Genomic DNA, 20,928 nt, shown 5'->3' with positions numbered 1-20,928 from the left:
ATGCCCCGGACCGGATTCGAACCCACACCCTCAGGAATCGGAGGCAGAAGTCATATCCACTGGGCTAAGAAGGCTCTTTGTACTCAAACTTTGGCTCAAACATGTGTAATTTTACTGCAAAAAACCAGTCCAAAGATAGTCGAGATCTTTGGATCTTTGGACATTGTCGACTGCGTATTTTCCACATGATTTGAACGCATGTGTTTATTGCTAAAACAATTCCAAAGTGTGACTTGTCTAAATCTATGACATCGTATGACATTGTCAATTGCGTATTTTACACAATCATGATGACAGAAAAGTATGTTTATAATTAATTATAAAAATATACAACCCACTTCAAAATCTCAAAAATGTTTCTACTAAACTAAAAAGGGAAAAATAACAATGCATGGGCTACCTTATGATCAGTTTAAAGGCGGTACCAAGCCAGTGATGTATTAATTCAAGCCATTTAAATGATAAAGATTTAGGGTTTTCAGACAGTTCTTTCAGAAACGGCTTTAATTAACACAGCACTGGCTTGATACCGCCTTCAAACTGATCAGAAGGAAGCCCGTTGTTGTTATTTTTCCCTTTTTAGTTTAGTAGAAACATTTATGAGATTTTGAAGTCGATTGTCTTTTTTCTTTATTAAAATTTTTTATTTTTCATTTTCAGTGATAACATGTATAAGTACGAAATATGAATATTCCCCTTATACCCCTAATGACAGTCACAACCCTTATAGGTGAAATGTTATCATCAATACTAATTAATCAAGCCAAATCACATCACAGGTAGCTACTACACTACACATTTGAGGGGTTCCCTTAGCTGTCCCTTGTCTCCATCACCAGACCCCTAATGACACACAACACATCTAGCTGTAAAGTTCTCATCGATACAAATTAATTAGAATGTAACTGCTGTAAATGATGAGGAGTTCCCTCGTCTGTGTTTCGGCTCCATCATCAGCTCGACGCCAGACCTTCGTTAAATTGTAGTGTTTTAAAATACTTAACGCAAACATTGACATACTAGTCCCGCTCGATTTCTCCAAGATCCCAATTAGATCCTGATATGATTACTATGGGAACAACTGGAAAGCATACCCTTTTGAACAAAAAAAGAATTTTTCAAATCGGTTTAGGCGTCTTCGAGTAATCGGTGAACATACATGAAAAAAACAGAGATTCCGACAAATTAAGAGTGATTTGTCTAAATCTGCTTATGACGTTGCCGACTGCGTATTTTCCCACTTGATTTCAACGCATGTATTTACAACAAGACTCATGAGTGAATTGTCTAGATATGCTTCTGACATTGTCGATTGCATATTATCCACATGATAGCAACGCATGTTTGTTGTTAAAACAAGTGCAATGAGTGACTTGGCTGAATCTGTTTATGACATTGTCGATTGTGTATATTCCAAATGAAAGCAACGCAAGTATTATAAAAAACAAGTACAAAGAGTGTCTTGTCTAGATGTGCGTATTTTCCACATAATTTCAACGCATATGTTGACTGATACAAGTCCAATGAGTGAGTTGTCTAGATGCGCTTATGACATTGCCGACTGCGTATTTTCCACATTACAGCAACGCATGTTTGTTGTTAAAACAAGTATAATGAGTGACTTGAATTGACTGGTTTATGAAATTGTCGGCTGCGTATTATCCACATGATTTCAACGTATGGGTTTATTGCTACAAAAAGTCCTAAGAGTGACTTGTGTAGATGTGCTTATGACACATGCGATACAACGCATTTTTAAGAACCCGCAGATTCAGTTGTTACGCACAATCCTCCAGTGGCATTGGCACGGAGTCGCTTTGCCTCATGAAATCGCATCGCTGCAATTCGCGTCGCATTTCTCTGTATTTTGTATTCGCATCGCACTAAATCTAGAACTATGGGTATGGAATGCATTTATTAATGTAGGTAAAAATTGTCGAATTTCTTTCGAGCGCCTTTTAAAACGCAATCTAATATATTTGCCGTTTTAATGTTTATGTTCAATGTAACCAGACAAAACTACCCACAAGCTTGATTAACGTCAAAGACGAGAACTACAGCCGAAAGTGTGTACTTACTTAGTTTATGAAGCATTAACAAATGCTTAAAATAATATTATGGCGATAAAAGATAATTTTTAAAGGTAATCTTTTTTTTCTTGTCTTACAAAAAAAAGTAAAGTAAACTTATCCAACAAAAACAGTCCACCACGTGGTCGGAGTTGCAGTCATCCGCTACTTTTGGTGAAGGAAAATAAAAGGCACGTGTAACAATTTCTCAATCTGTATTTGTAAGCAAGGAGTTGTAAAACGGGGTGGACGACGGCTGACGCAAGACTGGCACGTTTTTACATTAATGTCTTTGCGGCTAGAGTTAATTACACTGCAATTTATTTCAATGTAACACATTACGAGTATAATCTAAGAATCTCAACGAAACGTTATTATATTATTCTAAAGACTAATACGTTAGTTATCATAATACGTCGTATTATTTTGTAATTGTTAGAATATTCGCAATTTATTATCCACAAGGTATCCAAACGCGAGCAAGCGAATCGGCTGGTGTTTTACGTAAGTCTCAACACTGTGAGTCAACGTAGTCAACGATCTAGACAGATTTAATTAATTGTATCTAATAAATGCTAATTAAATATAGGTACACTTTTACTAAGGCCTCGCACAGACTAATGCGTTCGAGATTGCATCACACGTTCTGTATTATATGACTTCAGCTGTCAAAGGTGAAGTAATAGTCACATTGTAAATGTCAGTGTCAAAACTTGGTCGCTGTTAAATGTTAAAATTCTTAAAATAAGTGGCATGTATGAAGCGGCCTGAACTAGGTGCAGTAACACATTTTCGGGTGTTAATGACGTACGGTAAGAGATGCCACGATTAACCATAGCAACACGCTGACGCCATTACAATCGCGTATGAAATTTTTGGTTTTTTTTTTGACATCTCTGATTTACCGGGCAATCACGGAGCACATAGATACGTGCTCCGTACACTTTTGAATATTGTACCTGGCGCATAAAACTGTAATGATTGTTAAGTTGTATATAGAATAAATACTACGTAATTAATATGTTTTTTTTATTAATACTTTTTGAAGTGAAATCTTTAGCGGCGTTGCACTTTTTTGTTATAAATTTTTATTAAATAGACTCGCTCGCGATTAGAAGAATGCAAGGCGCTACATTGAACCCGATCAAAGGAATCGAATGTGCGCGAGGCTTTAGTGATTTGTAATTCAATTTAAACATAGGCATATCCTATCCATGAGAGTCGGACTTTTTGTCTCAATGTCAAAGGCACTGGATTCAGGTTTACAGCTAAAAAAGTAAAAACTAGTTATCTTCGGTCATCAGCCGGGCGCAGGCCGGGCGACGACACTCAACCGCTCAGACCGACTCAGGAACAGATTAAATTGATTAAACGATTAATAAAAAAGGAATGCAAGGGCATTGTAGGACATTCACTCAATAATCTAAAGACCTTCTACAATACACCAGCAGTACAAATGCACTGATTTTCAATAATAAAGTGTAGACGACGTAGAATGTGTAACTGCTTAAAAAAATGTCGTCTATACCTATTTTTTTTATATAAAAGAATATTTGACATGTATATTTTTTAATATGACCAATATTCCCGTTCCCCTACAACTAGGCGGGAAAGGCTCGAGCCATCGAACCACCACCCTTCGGTGATGAGTCCGACCGCCTTACCGTTGAGCTATTGAGGCTATAATACCAATGCAGTTAATTAATCTCCTATCTATCAACCAATACTCATATTAAAAACACCTGATAATATTGTGGTACACATTTTTTTACAAATTTTCATTTATGTTCAACAATTAAATTAATCCATAAAGAACAACCAGTGCGGTTTCTTGAACATGTAAGTGAATAAATTTAAAATTCAAAGAGGCAATTATTTTATTTAAGTATGACACTGCACTCAAATTTAAATATAACTCTTAAAAACTATACAATGAAAGTTATATAACAACGAGATTTAATTTACGCAAACTCATGTCATTTCCGTTTCGACCCCAATATTAGGTACGAGTAGGTAATACATATTTACGAGCGAAAATAGAACTCGTGCTATTTAAAATGTTCTATAAACAAAACAACAATTACATTAACGAGGTCCTATAGATGTCACGGAACAACTCCCACAAATATTGACGTTTGAGATATTTCAACGCGCGCCCGTGACGTATACAGCCGTCCGTGTGAAAGGATGTTACGTAGCGAACGCCGTTCGCCGACGCCAAACTGCGTCGTCACCAAATTAGAAGCGAAACAGAGCGAACGTGCTCTCCCAAAAGATTTATTTGTGTGACGCGAGGCCCCGCCTCAGCCGGCCGGTGCGACTTTCCCAGCAAACCAAAAGGCAACACGACGTCCGCACGTCAGAATAAATAAGTACCAGAAGCGAAAATAGATTTTAAAATTAAACCGCACACAATCAATAATACTCGCAACTTCTTATAACTGCCAATAGCGAATGATGTGCATCCGAACGTACAATAAATGTTGTTTCAACGTAAACATAATGAATTAACTGTATCAATAAAACAGTGTTTTATGTACGATAAACATTAGTGGATGAGTATATTCACCGAAGTGAACCATATAAAATTAATACATTGAACTATAATTGAACGGTAAACACGTTCGTAAATTGTACACAACTTGTAGTATTACAAGATACGAGCGTCGGTTTTAAGCCTATATTGTATTGTGTAGATATAATGGGCAAGTGGTCATAACTAATATGATATCAGCTAACCGTTTAGAACCAGTTTAAACTATCTCGAAGACGTTTCATTGTAAACAAACAAAACAAACTACAATTTGAAATGACTATAAGAGTGATTATTGAATAATATTGATAAATTTAGTTATTTTTGGTTTAATGATATAATTATCAGAGGAATATCGTCAAAGAGCCGTAATTCAGTACCTAAATTGCAAGACCTAGTTTCTCAAGGACATTAACGGTACAAAAATAGTTTTGCGAAAAAATATATGACGAAGTTCATTTAATTAGAGCAAATCAGTGATAGGAAACGGAAGGAACTCACTTCATAAAACGTCTAAAGAACATGATGATATCAATTGTAAATTATAATACTGTATGTCTTTTTTGAAAAGAGCAACTGTTTTCTTACCGGCTCTTCTCAGCAGAATTTGCCTCCCGAAACGGTGGTAGAGTCTTTACAATTAATCAACCTCGACGTTTCAAAAAAATGACGATTTGATTTGAAAAAAATTGAATTTTGAACAAAGAGTTAACGATCGGTACAAAAAGATAGAGACGCAATACCTAAAATAAATCCAGTCGTTGATAACAACACAAAGGATCTAATAATAGTCATATTGTGGAATACGACGGAACTTGACTTAATGTGTGCGAGTTACAATGAATTGTTTTTAAAATACCTACTTATAACAAAACTAATCAACATTTCTTCGAAATTAGAATTATGATCATGATCACTTGAAAACTTTTATGATATATAGAAATCTAATTACGTAATCCTCATTGCACAATTAATATTGAGTATAATTTAAAGCGACAATAACCACTGTAAGACGGCAGACTCAAATATTAAAGATTCAATTCCAGAAGTTAGTGTTGTATTAAAATATACTAATACCTCAGAAACAGTATAATTCATACTATTGCTTACATTCCATATAAATATATGGAATGTAAGCAATAATTCACACAACATTATCATTGATTGCCTTTTATAAAAACATTTGAAAGGTGATGTGAACCAAGGACAAAGCTATGGCAGATTATCGAACGAGACGAGTGAATGTCGTTTGAGAAGTTAGGTAATCTAATGTATCTTTTATCTCTATTTGTGCTTTATAATATAGAAATTATTACACATATTTTTATCTTCCAAATAGAAAAAAAAACCCTTATTAATACAAGAAAACATATCTTACTGCATTTCGATACGTATAGAAGTTGATATGAAAGGCCCTTACTATAAATTCAATAAAGCCGAGAAACATTTCAAAACCTGTTAACTATCTATTAACTTTATCAGCACTAGTATTATAGACGTAAGATTTGTATTTTTGTATGTAACGAACAAATTCAAAATCCATTAATCTAATTTCAAAAATTCTTTCACCAATATCAGGCACCAACATAGGCTGTATTTCATCTCCGACTTACACGAGGATAATACAAATCACTTAGCTAATTAATTTAAAATTAATTGACATATAACGACCAATGATTTACCACCTAATGGCAATTAAAATTAAAATTTACGAAAATATTATTTAGCTTTATTCTATATAGCAACTTGCATTAAACTCTTGATACATAAAATGATTTTTCAACGAACTTCATTCAAGTACTCTTATTGTCGACTGTTTAATTAATAATGTATCCCAGATTAGTATGCTTATTGATCAGATTGATGCCAATAAATGTGTTGGCGCACAAGATTTATTTAAGACGGACAATATTAGCGTTACATAAGTTGCTTGCAAAGATTCTAAGTTTAGTGCTACTTTGTTCACACCTTGACCGAATTTTATCGTCGAGTTGAGACTATTTTCGACTTTTCGAGTAAAATATACCAACGCGTTGTAGTCGCAAGCCAGAAAACTATTTTAAGCAGAAGATCATGCTATTCTAACGCAGCTGCACTATTATAGTTAATAAAAAACATGGTAGGTACAGCAAATTCAATCCAGGTGTGCCAACAGTGGAAATAGGTCAACATTGGGTTACTAGGTCGGGAGCATTGCTGGCATGTGTGCTTAGTAACGCACTTACTTACTCGTACGTGCAAAATTTAAGTAGGTACATACACAAAATCTAAGCATCATCATAAAATGAAGTGAAATTCATGTTCCTGAATTCTGCGGCGCTATATTTTAATGGTTAATTTATAACAAGCAACGGAATTTTGAAGGTGAGTTTTTTATTAGTCTTCTGAGGTCTTGTCAGAAGGTGTCAGTGAGAGATTGTTTGCAGCTGCATTCGCAAGTTAATTAATTTTGCTGTTTATTTATTTTTTTGGCATATCTTGAGTAGAATCAAGTGTCAGTCATTTCTCATTCTTTTACTATACACAAATAATTTAATATATATATTTATATATATAAACACAACAATAAATAGAATTTTCAATCAAGAAACAAGTACGAGACAAAACGATGACTAGATAAGATTGCGGTATTTCCATTTATTTAGCGTGACTAATATATTTCCAGGAAAGTTTATAATTATGTATTTTGAATAATAAGATTTATACAGCTATTCTATACCTTGTGGAATTCATATTTTAACAAACCACAAACCTTATAATGTAGGCTGTGGCATTGTCAAAAAATATCTGAAAATTTAGCTGTTATACATCTATTTATAGATGTAAAAATTTTGTTATATTTATAGATGTAGGACAGTCAAATTTTTAATGGAGTTCGAAAAGAAATCCGAAGCTGCGATTCCTATCCAGAATTATCGACTGGGATTTTAATATCTTTTAAAAGTATAAATATTTTAAAACGATCAAGTCGTATTTTTGTAGGTTAAAGAAAATCAATAAATTATTATTTTCATATAAAAGTACACATAAAATCTACTTGCTGGGAACTAATCTTTAAAGAGACCGTCTTAAAACTTGGTGCGGGAAATATATGAGTGACAAAGAGAGAGATAGAGAAAACAAATTAATAAATCAATTATCTATACTAATATTATAAAGCTAAAGAGTTTGTTTGTTTGATTGAACGCGCTAATCTCAGGATCTACTGGTCCGATTTGAAAAATTCTTTCAGTGTTAGATAGCCCATTTACCGAGGAAGGCTATAGGCTAAAGGCTATATCCCCGTATTCTTACGGGAACGGGAACCACGCGGGTGAAATACTTTATATTTTCAGTTGATAACTAAAACCGTAGATCTAAAAGGGTACTGCACAGGATAGGCAAGTCAAAAAATTACTCATTGCGATTTTCCAAAATTGTAATAACATAACATTCTGTAATGTAAATGTTACGGCAGGGTTTATTGTAAAACAGTATATTATATTTATTCGAAATTGTAAAATCAAACGCTACCTTAACAAATTCAATGGAAGGGAGTTTTGCCAAGAGTGTAGTCATCATTCCATTCATGTAAAGTAAGACTCAATTACAATACTATTAGTAGTTCGTATAAGAATAAAAAAGGCTGCTTTCATTCACGTTTTCCTATTATTTTATTTTATTTATTTATTTCAGGAAATTCATCGCTGATCTCATTATATATTATTTTGACGGCCTCCGTGGCGCAGTGGTATGCGCGGTGGATTTACAAAACGGAGGTCCTGGGTTCGATCCCCGGCTGGGCAGATTGAGATTTTCTTAATTTGTCCGGGTCTGGCTGGTGGGAGGCTTCGGCCGTGGCTAGTTACCACCCTACCGGCAAAGACGTACCGCCAAGCGATTTAGCGTTCCGGTACAATGCCGTGTAGAAACCGAAAGGGGGTGTGGATTTCATCCTCCTCCTAACAAGTTAGCCCGCTTCCATCTTAGACTGCATCATCACTTACCATCAGGTGAGATTGTAGTCAAGGGCTAAATTGTAAAGAATAAAAAAAAAAAAATACGTATAATAAATAATCTTAAGTTAGCCTAAATAATTATCGATCACAACTTTAATGCATATTTTAAAGTCATGGTCGACGTTAATTATGTTGTACATAATATACATAAACCATAGTGTATATCGACCACAAGATCTTTGTTTAATAGGTATAGCAATTGAGAATATTTCTATACATAAAACGAAAAGCAAACATTTTATCAGTCAACAAACGGCGTTTATATAAACATTATATTTAAATTAACACAAAAAAAGAACATTAAAACAAATCCGTACCGCCTACACTAAATGAAATAAAGAACGCATTTCACCTTGAGCTTGAACTGCTAAAACTGTAGTCAATGAAACTAATGAAGCTATTAACAAATAACGTTTGCATAATACGCAGGTGGGTTGTTCATTAATATACGATCGACGTAGTTCTTAATCCTAACACCCACATGATCTAATTTTGTGCATAGCAACTAGTCAAACCTCTTGATTAGCACGTTCGACCTCGAATTGGAGTAATGGATAAAATATCAACTAACCAAGTAACTAGTACTAGTAACTAAAAGCCTGTGATTGCCAGATCTAATTTTATAAGAGCTGAGAGCTTGTCATTGATGCTCCGGCCATTGGTAAGTATGGTAAGAATTTGTAGAGATTGGACCTTGATTGTTTTAGGTATCAGGCAGGTGGCGGTTTGGAGGTAGTTGGGGTCTTCAATTATCCAGAATTTTTATAAGGAACAATGAATCATTTCCCCAGTCGCGAGACACTTTTGTTCATGAAACGTTCTTCGTAAGAGATCCTTAAAGTTTGATCATTGATAATATTTTTTCGAAGCCACAAAGCTTTTTGGCTGACGATTGAGGACATGATTTCTCAAATTATGTGTAGGAAAATATAAATCATACTTGGAGGGGGTTGAGGGTCTGGACCTCGGAAAACTACTGAGAGGTAGCATCTCAAAACCACCACAACCCAAAATCTATAATTGTCTTTCCTACTTACCTAGCATGAGCATGAGTTGACGAATTTTTAGCTTTTATAAAATTAAATGAAGAAGTTCTGTCTATCACAGGCTCTCCTTCTATAGGCGCTTCAGGTTTACATAAACAGTATGAGACAGCTCATCGCCTTAGCTTTACTACTGTTTGTAAACAATGCAAGATTATAACTCGTGGCGTCATATTGTGAACACATGTAACTCATAGTATTGGAAATGTGGTACAGAAACCGCAAAAAATGAATAAACATTGAAGTTACTTGTAAAGAATCCTGCGGTTAAGAGCAACTAGTAAAGTCAAAAAGACCATGATAATAATAAAAGAACTAATAAAAAAATCGGTTGTCTGTAATGTCGGTTTACTGACGATAGTTGAACGTGACTACGTCAGAAAATACTGATGGAATGGTTGCACTTTTCAAAAGAAAGAGCGAGATATACTTTATTTCTTGTAAAAAAGTTAGCAACCCTGGAGCGAGGGCACGACGCATGACGTCATCTTTGAAACTTTGAATTTGAGTTGACATCTGGCTTCATCGAATTATGAGACGTTGTCACGTCAATAATTCTGGGTAAGAATTAAGAGATTAAATCATTTATTTATATTATTATCTATACGGAGTAATACACGATACCTACTTAGACTAGTACTAGACAATGAATAGATATTTAGATTAATAATTAGATACCTAACCGTTAATGTATTCTTGACTTAAATTACGGGTACTTCCCGTGATATCAAGTAATCGTAGAGTTCTTGAAAGCATTCGATTGATATTGATAGATTTAAGTACTTCTAACTTCTTAAGATTTTGTAAATTGGAAAGCAGTTTCTCTAAAAGCAGCCTTTATCACGTGTCGTTAACACGTGTCAAATTCTGAATGTGTGCCAGCGTTAATTATCCCCATAAAAAATACTAAACCTGAACTAATTTATGTGACGTTCTATGGCACGTTTCATCGCTACCTACTTTAAGAAGAAGAGTAATTATGCCAATTTCATAAATTATAAGTAAAAATAAACGTATAAAAGGTATGTAATAGATGCACAGATTTTTTGTATGAACATTTAAATTTTTTTGTTTCAATAAAGATGAAACTTGTCAAGACTTCGAATCTGCAATATTAGAGATATGACACAATAACATGTGAATACGTTCAGACTTAATTAAATAAACATATCTTCGCTTATGGATTTGCTTAACTCGTTATATCATACCTAAGCACGTTATCAGGCAATTCTCTTGCATATTATTCCATAGAATCACAACGGACAAACGCAACGCTGCGTTCATAACGGAATATTCCACGGGCTTTCTACAACTCTTCTCGGACGTCGTCTTGCGACACAAGGCAATGTTTTGTGGCATCGCGGGTCGCGGCCCGCATTGCCACTTTCACTATTTGCGACTCAGAGTATTTCCACCACTAAACAACTGTCCACAAAGAATATACATTTTAAAATTCCCAACCTATTTAATTGCCTTTTTTAATAGTTTTTTAATTAATCATAAAAATAGACTTAATCAGAAACTTAACAAATCGATCAGTCATCAGCTTTGGGGTTGAAGATAAAAGAGGTTAGGAACCCTCCAATTACACATTTGAATATCTGTCTCTAGAACTAAAACTGAAATTAAAGGTTCCAAAATTTAGAATATGGCAATCATTAATCTTAAAATAAGTCTTCACATTTACTTATAAGCCCGTTGATAAGAAGAAATTCCCTCAAAGACCAGACAAACGTCGGACGATACCAATTCTTAGAATTGAAAATACTAACAAATACCGGTAGCTACGCCCTTGAACGTATAAAAAACCTGTACCTACTCAAAGATCATCACAGACCGCGCGCAGTGACTTATAAATATTTATTAACTCAATACACCTTCGACGTCTAGTAGATTGGGTCACGAAAATCAACAAACATCTAATACTTAAAAAAACGTACATTGCAGCCAAACTTTTATTTAGGCACAATAATCTAGCCCGAAAAAACTTTACAATAAAAACAAATGGTAATACTGGGATAAGGAAACTTTAATTATTTACGAATACATGGACTATGCCAACGAACTTGTCTCAATTATCGACACAACAGGCAAAAAACAGGTATCAAATATTAAAAGTCTAAACAGCTTCCGCTCAAATATCAGGGTTATCACAAGGAAACTGACTTCCAACGCTGCATAACATCAGTTCATATAACCGAATTTCGTAGTAAGTACAAAATTTCTTATCCGGAAACATAGTCAATTGGTACAAACAATAATTTAGAGTTGAACAATATCGAACATCCGGATCTAAGTATTCTTTAAATTTATTTGACAACGCTTTCTATTATCGTAATGTCCAACAAGGTATTTGTCACAATGTCAAAGACTTCAAGGTCGGTAGCTGTAGAGAGAATTGAAGAGTTAACAAGCAACATTGAAGTGACACAATAAGATGAGTAAACAGTTTTTACGCAAATTGTAACCTTGAGTTAATGTAATGTTACTTAATCATAACAAATCATGCAAGAATAATGTAATAATCAAACTAAATTAAAAGTACCTTTTGTTAATTATATAAAAGTTTTATTATTATTGAATAAATTTTTAATTAACTGCGATGACGTACTTGGTAAACTTACCATGACAAACATTGTTTCTTCATTACCATTTTACTACGTTAGAATTTGTTTTGTTTATTTTGCGTTCAATAACAAACTTTAAAAAGATAATTTTTTACACAACTACAGTAAAATTATAACTATAATGACTGTTATCTTTAACTAGCTGATACCCGCGACTTCTTTACATTAGTTTTTGGAGATAAAGAATAGTATCCTTATTACTGGTTTTAATAAACTACCAAAATGTGCGCCAAATTTCATTAAAATCCGTTCAGTAGAATACTATTACTACTCACTACTTAACTGAGTGACAAATATACAATCATTCGGGTTTTAGATTACTAATGAACAAACAGGTTACTTTAGTTGAGTAACATTAATCAATACAGAATATGATTTAAAAAAATGTATCATATTTCTAATGAATAATAAATATAGTTAGTAAATTATTAATGTTATAGTTCAAAATTCCGATATAATTAATGGAATAAATTATATAGAAATATTAATTAACACAACAGTTGATAACGCTGTAAACGCTAGTGCATAATTAATGTAGGTAATTGTAATTTAAATTTAAATGAAAAAATGATGGAGATAAGAGCGAACCAGCCGAGCGAGAACCATGGTAATTTAGCGAAACTGCCGAGGATCTATTGAATACAGAAACATAACAGTATCTATATTGCCAACATTACAATAATTACGAAAAAGTTAAGAACAATTAAATTACGTCTTGTTCACATTTATAATTTATTATAAAAGATCTTAACAATTACTAGCATTGTCAAAAGGAAATGGAAATAAAATTCATATAAACGAATAGACTTAGGTATACCATTATACCAAATTCCTTTCATGACGTCACAACTTACTTGACTATAAACTTCCTTGAGTCCGCTCGTGGTGAAATCCTAAAGTAGAACACGTTCGCGATGAAATTCTCAGTTTCTATCAAAAGCACAAGCACAGCAACTAACAGACAGTTAGTTACTCAACACAGGAATCAACAGACGGAACCAGACACAGTAGAGACTTGAAAAATCACTCAACAATGGCTGCTAAATCGAATTCACAACTAAATACATAAGCAATTGAGAACTGGTTTCTCTTTTTAAACCAATATTTGCATAAAAAAAGAACTCAAAATAAAAGTGATACGCAGCGTTAAACACTTGTACCTCGCTGCGTTGCGCACTAGTGACTGAGACGAGTCGCGAACCACGAATCAATGTTCATTGCGCCTGTGTGCCAGTGTCCATGAAAACACACACATAGACGAGGAATACGCTCGCCGGGGCAAAGCGACAGCCATCATTTTCTCGCCCTCGTAGCACTCCCTGGTCCGAGGTACCTGTTCGCTCCCGTGAATGAACTTTATGACCCCAAAAATTATCTAACAAACACTCGATCAGCTATTCTGTACAAAAGCTATTTAGATTTACAGGAAACAAAAATTAAAATGAGTACAAAAGAAAAGGGTCATCATTTTTGAAATCCTAGGATCGAGATACCTGTTCACTTTTGTGAACAACTTGAATGAACCCTGTGACCCCAAATGGACTTTCAGTTTAACGCTTGATCAACCAGTTCTTGGACAAGGGCAGAAAACAAGGCCAAAAAATCGTACGATACTAACAATTTACTGTTCGGAACACCAATCATGTAATTTAGTTATTCGGTATAGAAACACTGATTCAGAGTGTTTATTCTTCGCCACAACAATGCCCATTGTATGTCCCACTAAATATGATATTCTTTGTTCTTCAACAAATATAGCTAGAATGTGTTAATTGTATAATTGAATATAGTATGTATAATTGAATTTTCTTCCAAGTTCTTTATCAGTCAATTGTCTTAAACTTTATCACTTAGCAAACCATTAATATATGCTAATTAAAACGCACGAATTCGATTTTATAATAATAATCGTTGAACTTTGCATAATTTGTAAACAACTTTGTAAGACATTAAAATTATGCCTGAACTAGACGATTAGTGTTAGATTCTGAAAATGTGATCCAGTAAATATATTTTTAATTAATCAAAATACAAAATAACACGCTGTTTAAGCCCATGTGCAGGTGTTAAAGTGATGAAAACATTAAAAATACTTAATGTATAAAACATTACAATCACTCTCGGTGAATTTATAAAAAAAGGCAATGACACACCAATGTCAAAGTAAATATACGATATAAAAATTGATCCTTAGTGATTATCTTTCGTATCGCCATTCATTTTAAAAATTAGTTACAATCGGTTTTAATTTTGATTCATTATCTTTTAGTCCTAATCAGAAATCTATAACAAAATATGACATGATATCTATATTTAGAATTAAGGTAAATAAAGAAAACAATATTCCAATGTTGGCTAAGATAGTTTTCTTGAACGGTAACAATTTATTTTAGGTGACAAATTATTTATATTTAACAGAAGGGATTATTGAAACAACAGTACAAACAGAATAAAACAAAACTGAATGTAACACATTTGACGAAATCGTACCTGAGCTAGATCATTTTGTCTGGTTTCGATCGCAAATTCGATCTCAGCATTCGGTATCGTTTGCAGAGACGTGCGGCGCGCACTCGAGAGCAACATCGTTTAAATCTACACCATACCATCGCACTAAGCACTGTGCACTACACAGATACATCGATAAGATAAAACCTGTACAACTCTTTGTGCCCAATTGCAAATAACAACGATAATACGGCAATCAACGTTCGCTATAATATCGATTGATGGCCAAACAATCGCGGAATTCAAACAAACTTTGTTTCGTTCAAATGAAATTGAAAATGAACAACAAACCTAACAAAATTCGATGTAAGTCATCCTCGAGGACCGTTGTGATGAGAAAGTTCAAAGAATAGATTACACTCGAACGAGCACTTCGTTAAAAAGATGTAATTTATGTAATTGCTAACTTTCTTGACGAGTCTTTATCGTTCTTTGGGTAGTAGAGTCACAACAGTGAAATTTAACTTTTCAAAAGCTTGTACTTAATCGAGTGTCATAATGGCCAGAGCTTCATGATTTTAAACCATGTAGACATATAATAATAATAAATTAAGTTTTGATTTGATATCAACAATATTATTTGTCATTGACGTAGAACAGTTCAACCATGTTTAACCACTTAACGTGTTAAGTGTCATTACGATTAATATCATATCATATTCACCTTGTTATGACAAGAAAAGGACTCAGCATGGCAGACAAAAGCTGTCCAAGATAACATGACAAGTAAAGTAACGTAACGTGAGTAATCCATTAAAACATAAGGCAAAACAGATTAGAAGCAGTATTAATAAACAATGGTATTGTAAATGAAATAACAAATTTCTAGAAATGTTTATTGTTTTGTATTACATTCTAGAACTTCACTATAACAACGCTAACATGACGATAATGCTAAACCACGCAAAACCAAAATCATAAATTAGCCTTATGTTATCGGTGAAAATCTAGATATGGAAACGCGTGCCACGCAAAGCTCTGCTTATCTATTGATATTAAGACTTTGATATTTTAATATTTATAATACCATAATACAGATTATGGCGATATAGATTTTGAATAATAAGACATCTTTTAGGAACATTTTTTTTAAACTATTAGATAAGTTACAAGCTGTTTATAAACATCCAGTTTTGGTGTAAAATTTTACAGATTTAAACAAAATATAATTGGAGACCGTGCTCTCGTTCATTTGACGTCAATCGGTTGTTAAAGATGCCTAACCGAGAAAACACGACTTGATATTCGTAAAAGAATTGCAAAAAAATAAATACTAAAAATATGAGTATCATGCTGATAGTTTTACAGGAGGATCGCGTGGTGCGGTATGATATCTTTATTCTTTATGTTCAGCTTTCACACGAAAAGCTATTGACATTATATTACACAATGAAAGGAATATTGGTCACGTTTCTGTAACGTCGGCACTTGTTTATAGGCCAGCAATAACGAAACACAGGAGATGACAAATCTTTAGTTGTTAGTGAATTCCTTCGTATAATTTTGGCAGTCAGCCATAAAGTTCGCCCTGGTGCTAATTAAAGTATGCACACTGGGACTTCCAGTTACTCGTATCTGCTCTCATTCTAGTAACAAGGACAATATGCTATACTCGTGATTATAATATGTAATTTGACATAATAAATAACATCAGTCTGTAACCAAAATTGAGGTATATTTATCGCAAAGTATATATTTTAAACTATGTCTATTTTTTTTATTTATTGGAAGAATTGTTTATTGCTACTATGTTAGGATGTTTTTATAACTCGACATAGTGAGTTTACAATTCGTCTCTATTTCTCTCTATAATGTTAAACAGAGAGATAATTCAAAACACACATAGTCGAGTTATAAAAACACCGTAACAATAGCTCCACTAATTTTAATAAACAGGCCAATTCATTTCAGTTAAAGGTCTATATATATTTTGCCCAAATTATAAAAAAATAAAGGCACATTAATGATATACATATGTGTTGAACAGTTTTATTTAGTACCTTTTTTATTACGACCTGGAATGTGTCTCTGGATTATTATTATGTGTTAGCACTTGACATAAAAATGGCGCCATCAAAAATATTTGTGGACAATCTATCTAAATAATTTATCGTTGTTTTGCCCACTGACATCAAATGCAAATCTAGGCTAGATATTTATAGGCATTTAAGAAAATCTTAAAAATTATGTGTTTTTTTCTCGACCAAAATATTCCATTGTGTTATTTTTGATACAGGTCTATTTAGACTCTCAACAGATCATCGAACCAGTATTGATATTTCCATTATCAATAAGTACATACTCGTAGCTTCTATTGACATCGTTATTTTCGTTCTGTTTTATTTATTTCTTTTATTATGTTATCCGTAACTAGCGTAAAAACCCTAAATAACAATACAAAAATCAATATTATTATTTAAATTTGAGTGTCACCTGTTCCCACTAATCTTCGAATTTAATAAAAGACTTCCAAGCTGTATGTACTCAGTATTAAGTGGCTATTAAGGTTTAGATGAAGTAATGGATATCCCTTAGTATTTCATAGACCTGCAATACCTTACACTACGGTCTCCACCTATGTACATTCAAAAAAGCTCTTACAATGTTAGTTTGTACGTTTAAAAGTAAGTCATAAGTCAATATAAACATTATACTCTCATTAATTTTAATCTTGATCACTTTGCTACTGAGGGTTTTGTAGGTATTGTAAAGAGGATAAAATTTTAACATCCATTAAGTACTTACGAATTGTGATAAATGTGAAGTGTTTTATTTTTTTACTGAACAATAACAAATATTAATAATTTATTATCATAATACCTTGAATTTTCGAAATCGCTATCGTAGTTGCGTATGCGTCGCGTTATATCGCGCGGTTTGAGGTTCGATTTTCAGGTAAGTTATAAATTAACAAAACTACACTTTATAACATTACCTACGATCTGATGGTAGACTTTGACCAAGATCCTACCAGCAAGATACCACCAAACTATTTGCTCATAGTAAGTAATGTTCCGAAATTTTACGAAACGATGAATTTAACAGACATCATGGCTGCAGCATGACGCTAGGACTGCCTACTATGATTCTAAAAATTAATTACAGTTTTACCTTGAATTAGTATGTGGAAATTCATTAAATACAAAAAATAACTTCTATGAAATACAAATGATCTTGGTGGCTTGCACTATCTGGAAGCAGTGGAGTTAGAGTATGCAAATTCAAGTCTATAAGAACATAAAGAAGAAAATGTAAAGATATACATTACGTATGCGTGTGTATTGCATACGTAATATTAACGATACTTTCCACGTGCAGGTGTGTAGGAATGTGTCCGAAATAACTGAAGGTTAGTTTAAAGAGATAACAATAATGATAGAAATACGATTACCTACCAAATAATAAATATTGACGATATCCTCTTAAGATGCCAGCCAAATACGATAAATATCAATCACGGAAATGAAATCGTTAATGAAAATAGATTTAACCAATAATAATATTATATCATCTTACCCATCGATAGCAAAATTCGGCGTACAGCTACATTTGCGGGAAAATTGGGGGTATATTTTATACATGAGGAATATATAGCTATAGATAAAAATAAAGATAAAGCTGAAGAGTGTGTTTGTTTGGTTAAACTAGCTTATCTCAGGAAATACTGATTCGAGATTAAAAGAAATTTTTAATCGAGGAGAAGAGGAAGCATATAAAATCACGCTACGACTATTATAAGTGCAAATTGTAATCAAGTCAATCAAGAGTTTCCGCGCGAACAAAGTCGCGGGATTTCGCTATTCGTTACATAAGAAAGGTTCTGAAACATTTAAAGGCTTTTATGCAACGAGCGCGGCGGCACACTTTAGTGAGGGGAAGGAAAGCAGTTCTAAGTAACCTCTACAAAATTTAAAGCATACTCCCAGTTTTCCACGTCTCTGTTCAGAAGAGGGTCGAAGTACATAAAGCAAGTAGACGGAGAGAGCGCGAGATTGATCGCTGAAATATTTATAGCCTAGCTTTTAGCAACTCTATTTGAATTTTGATAAATTTGAAAAATTTGAATTTCCAAGGACACTGAAAATGTTCAGGCATCAATCTACTTTTAAACTAAAAACTTCTTTAGGCACGTCGGAGACTTGAGTGATAAACATCATGAACTGAGAAGCATGTGGTAGCCAGGCTTTTTGATTTTAATGTTCTTAAAGAGGACATAGGGATATAGGTTTTAATAAAATGTCCTTAAGTTCACTTCAATATAGATTAAATACACAGACCGATACATTAGTGGCAAAACGTATAGTGACTTGCTGAGGTCTGTACTATGTTGTGTCGTTTCTTATAGTGTTACTTTCGAATTAAATTCATCAGGCTGTCTATTGTCTATTTTCATATTTTTCAAATATGATAAAAAATCCCCTTGCTCCAGACTGTGTTAGGAGTGAGTATAACAATTGTTCGACGGAGGGATCGAACTATGACCTCTTGAGCTATTGAGACTATATCGTTTGTCGATTCCCCTCTTTACTTACATTTTGGGAAGACCGATCCAAGCCGGCGATAGTATTCTTGTCGGAGTACATACAAAAGGTGTCGGATAAAGCTTCATTACAAAATATTCAGACATTGTGGTAACAGGAATGTGTGCCAAGTAGCCACAAGCTGTTATAATATTAAGGTCAAATTTTTAATCGACCTCCCAAAAAGAGGTTCTCGATTCGGAGTGTATGTCGTTATTCGAACCAAATATTAGGTTAACGAGAATCTTTAAACATCTATATAACTTTTGATAAGTAATATTTCACGACGACTCATGAGATAACATTAAACAAAACGTTTAATTATGAACCGCACGTTAATATAAATGTTTGCGAGGCTACACAGAGATCCTTTTAATCTGCACAAACATACCCGGCTGGTGGAAAATTTATGAGGGAATGAAAGTTTTGAAATGCAGCAACCGCCCACGTCAAAACACAAGTTAAAACGATACCCAGAGAGGGGCTTACACCCACGATTTACCCTTTAAGCGTCATACGACGACGGGGTCAAGCCTTTTCATAAGCCTAAGCTTTTAAATTTCGAAAACGACCTCTTTTCAAAAGACTTCTAAAAGGAGATTTACCGTAAGTACGTCTACACTTTTTGTTTTTTTTTCTTTAACGACTTAAAAACGAGAATTTTATTTACTACGATTTATGTACGATATTGTACATAATATCTATTTGCAAGATGTAGTTTTTGAAAGGACAACAGATATATACTCGTACAAAAGTCGAGCTTTGCAATTAGTTAGCAAACGGAATGTTTCCCATTGCCATGAAACTTTTATTTGGAATGTTTCTAGCTCAAATAAGAAAAGATTTTCCATGACAAGAATTATATAAGAAAAAGCTTTATTGAAAAGTGCTAACAAATCGTTTTTCACCCAAGAACAAGTAATAAAGTAGCATCAAGTTACAGGGGCGTTTCTTAAGTGCCGCATTGCGTAACGCTACTCTCTCGGCAGCTTCGAGGCCAAACTAATAACACACAATAGCGTGAATCGGATTCCCTTCAATTGTGACATAAAACACGTCAATACTCAATAGAGTATAGACCATTAGGAGAAGTAAAGTTAATTCTATCGTTCAAAGCGTCCTACGCAAACGGTGCATAATAATCACTAGAAAAGATAAACCTTTTCAAACGCCTACTCGTTTTCTTTATAAATTCTTCGAAGAGCCTGATAAAATGTGGATATATTTTCTTTTCACAGAAAACGTAGAATATGTAAATAAGTTTCAGGGACATACTTCCCAAGTGCCGCATTGCGTAATCAGTGACTAAGGAAAGCTTGAAATCCAAACTGAATATATTTTCCGGATGAAATGTTGCTTTGGAGTACGTGTATGGCGACCCGTTGTGTCAGAGGAAAATACCATTACACATTTGAGCGTGATGCGTGAAAAATTGTAATATAGTTTGCGTCATTTATCGAAATTGTTATAATACTGTCAAACAGTCGATCTTCTGCGCTGATAAACAGTACGCAGAATTGTTATGTATTGTTAGAACTCCTGTAATGGGTTCGATTCCCACTACAATAATTTTGAAAATCGACTCAGGTCTAGTTTAATGGTAGGCCAGTTATCATAAAAACCAGTGAGA

The 20,928-nt window shown here is 33.7% G+C and overlaps 1 protein-coding gene across 2 annotated transcripts in view; it reads right to left on the bottom strand.

Annotated features, from left to right (window-relative positions):
* The window catches only part of LOC112048203 (inositol hexakisphosphate kinase 1), a 70,697-nt gene that overhangs the window by 24,907 nt on the left and 24,862 nt on the right, over window positions 1–20,928 (bottom strand). The window contains exon 1 of one of the 2 annotated variants that reach the window (XM_024085654.2): window positions 13,125–13,467. The exons of the other annotated variant lie outside the window; for it this stretch is intronic. The gene's annotated coding sequence lies outside the window, so the exon portion shown is untranslated. Of the gene's footprint in view, window positions 1–13,124; window positions 13,468–20,928 lie in introns of those variants that run through there. 2 annotated transcript variants of the gene reach the window in all.

The sequence above is a fragment of the Bicyclus anynana genome, chromosome 14 (genome assembly GCF_947172395.1).
Source record: "Bicyclus anynana chromosome 14, ilBicAnyn1.1, whole genome shotgun sequence".
NCBI lineage: Eukaryota > Metazoa > Arthropoda > Insecta > Lepidoptera > Nymphalidae > Bicyclus > Bicyclus anynana.
Note: the sequence above shows the minus strand (reverse complement) of the source record. Positions and strands in the feature narration are given on the sequence as shown.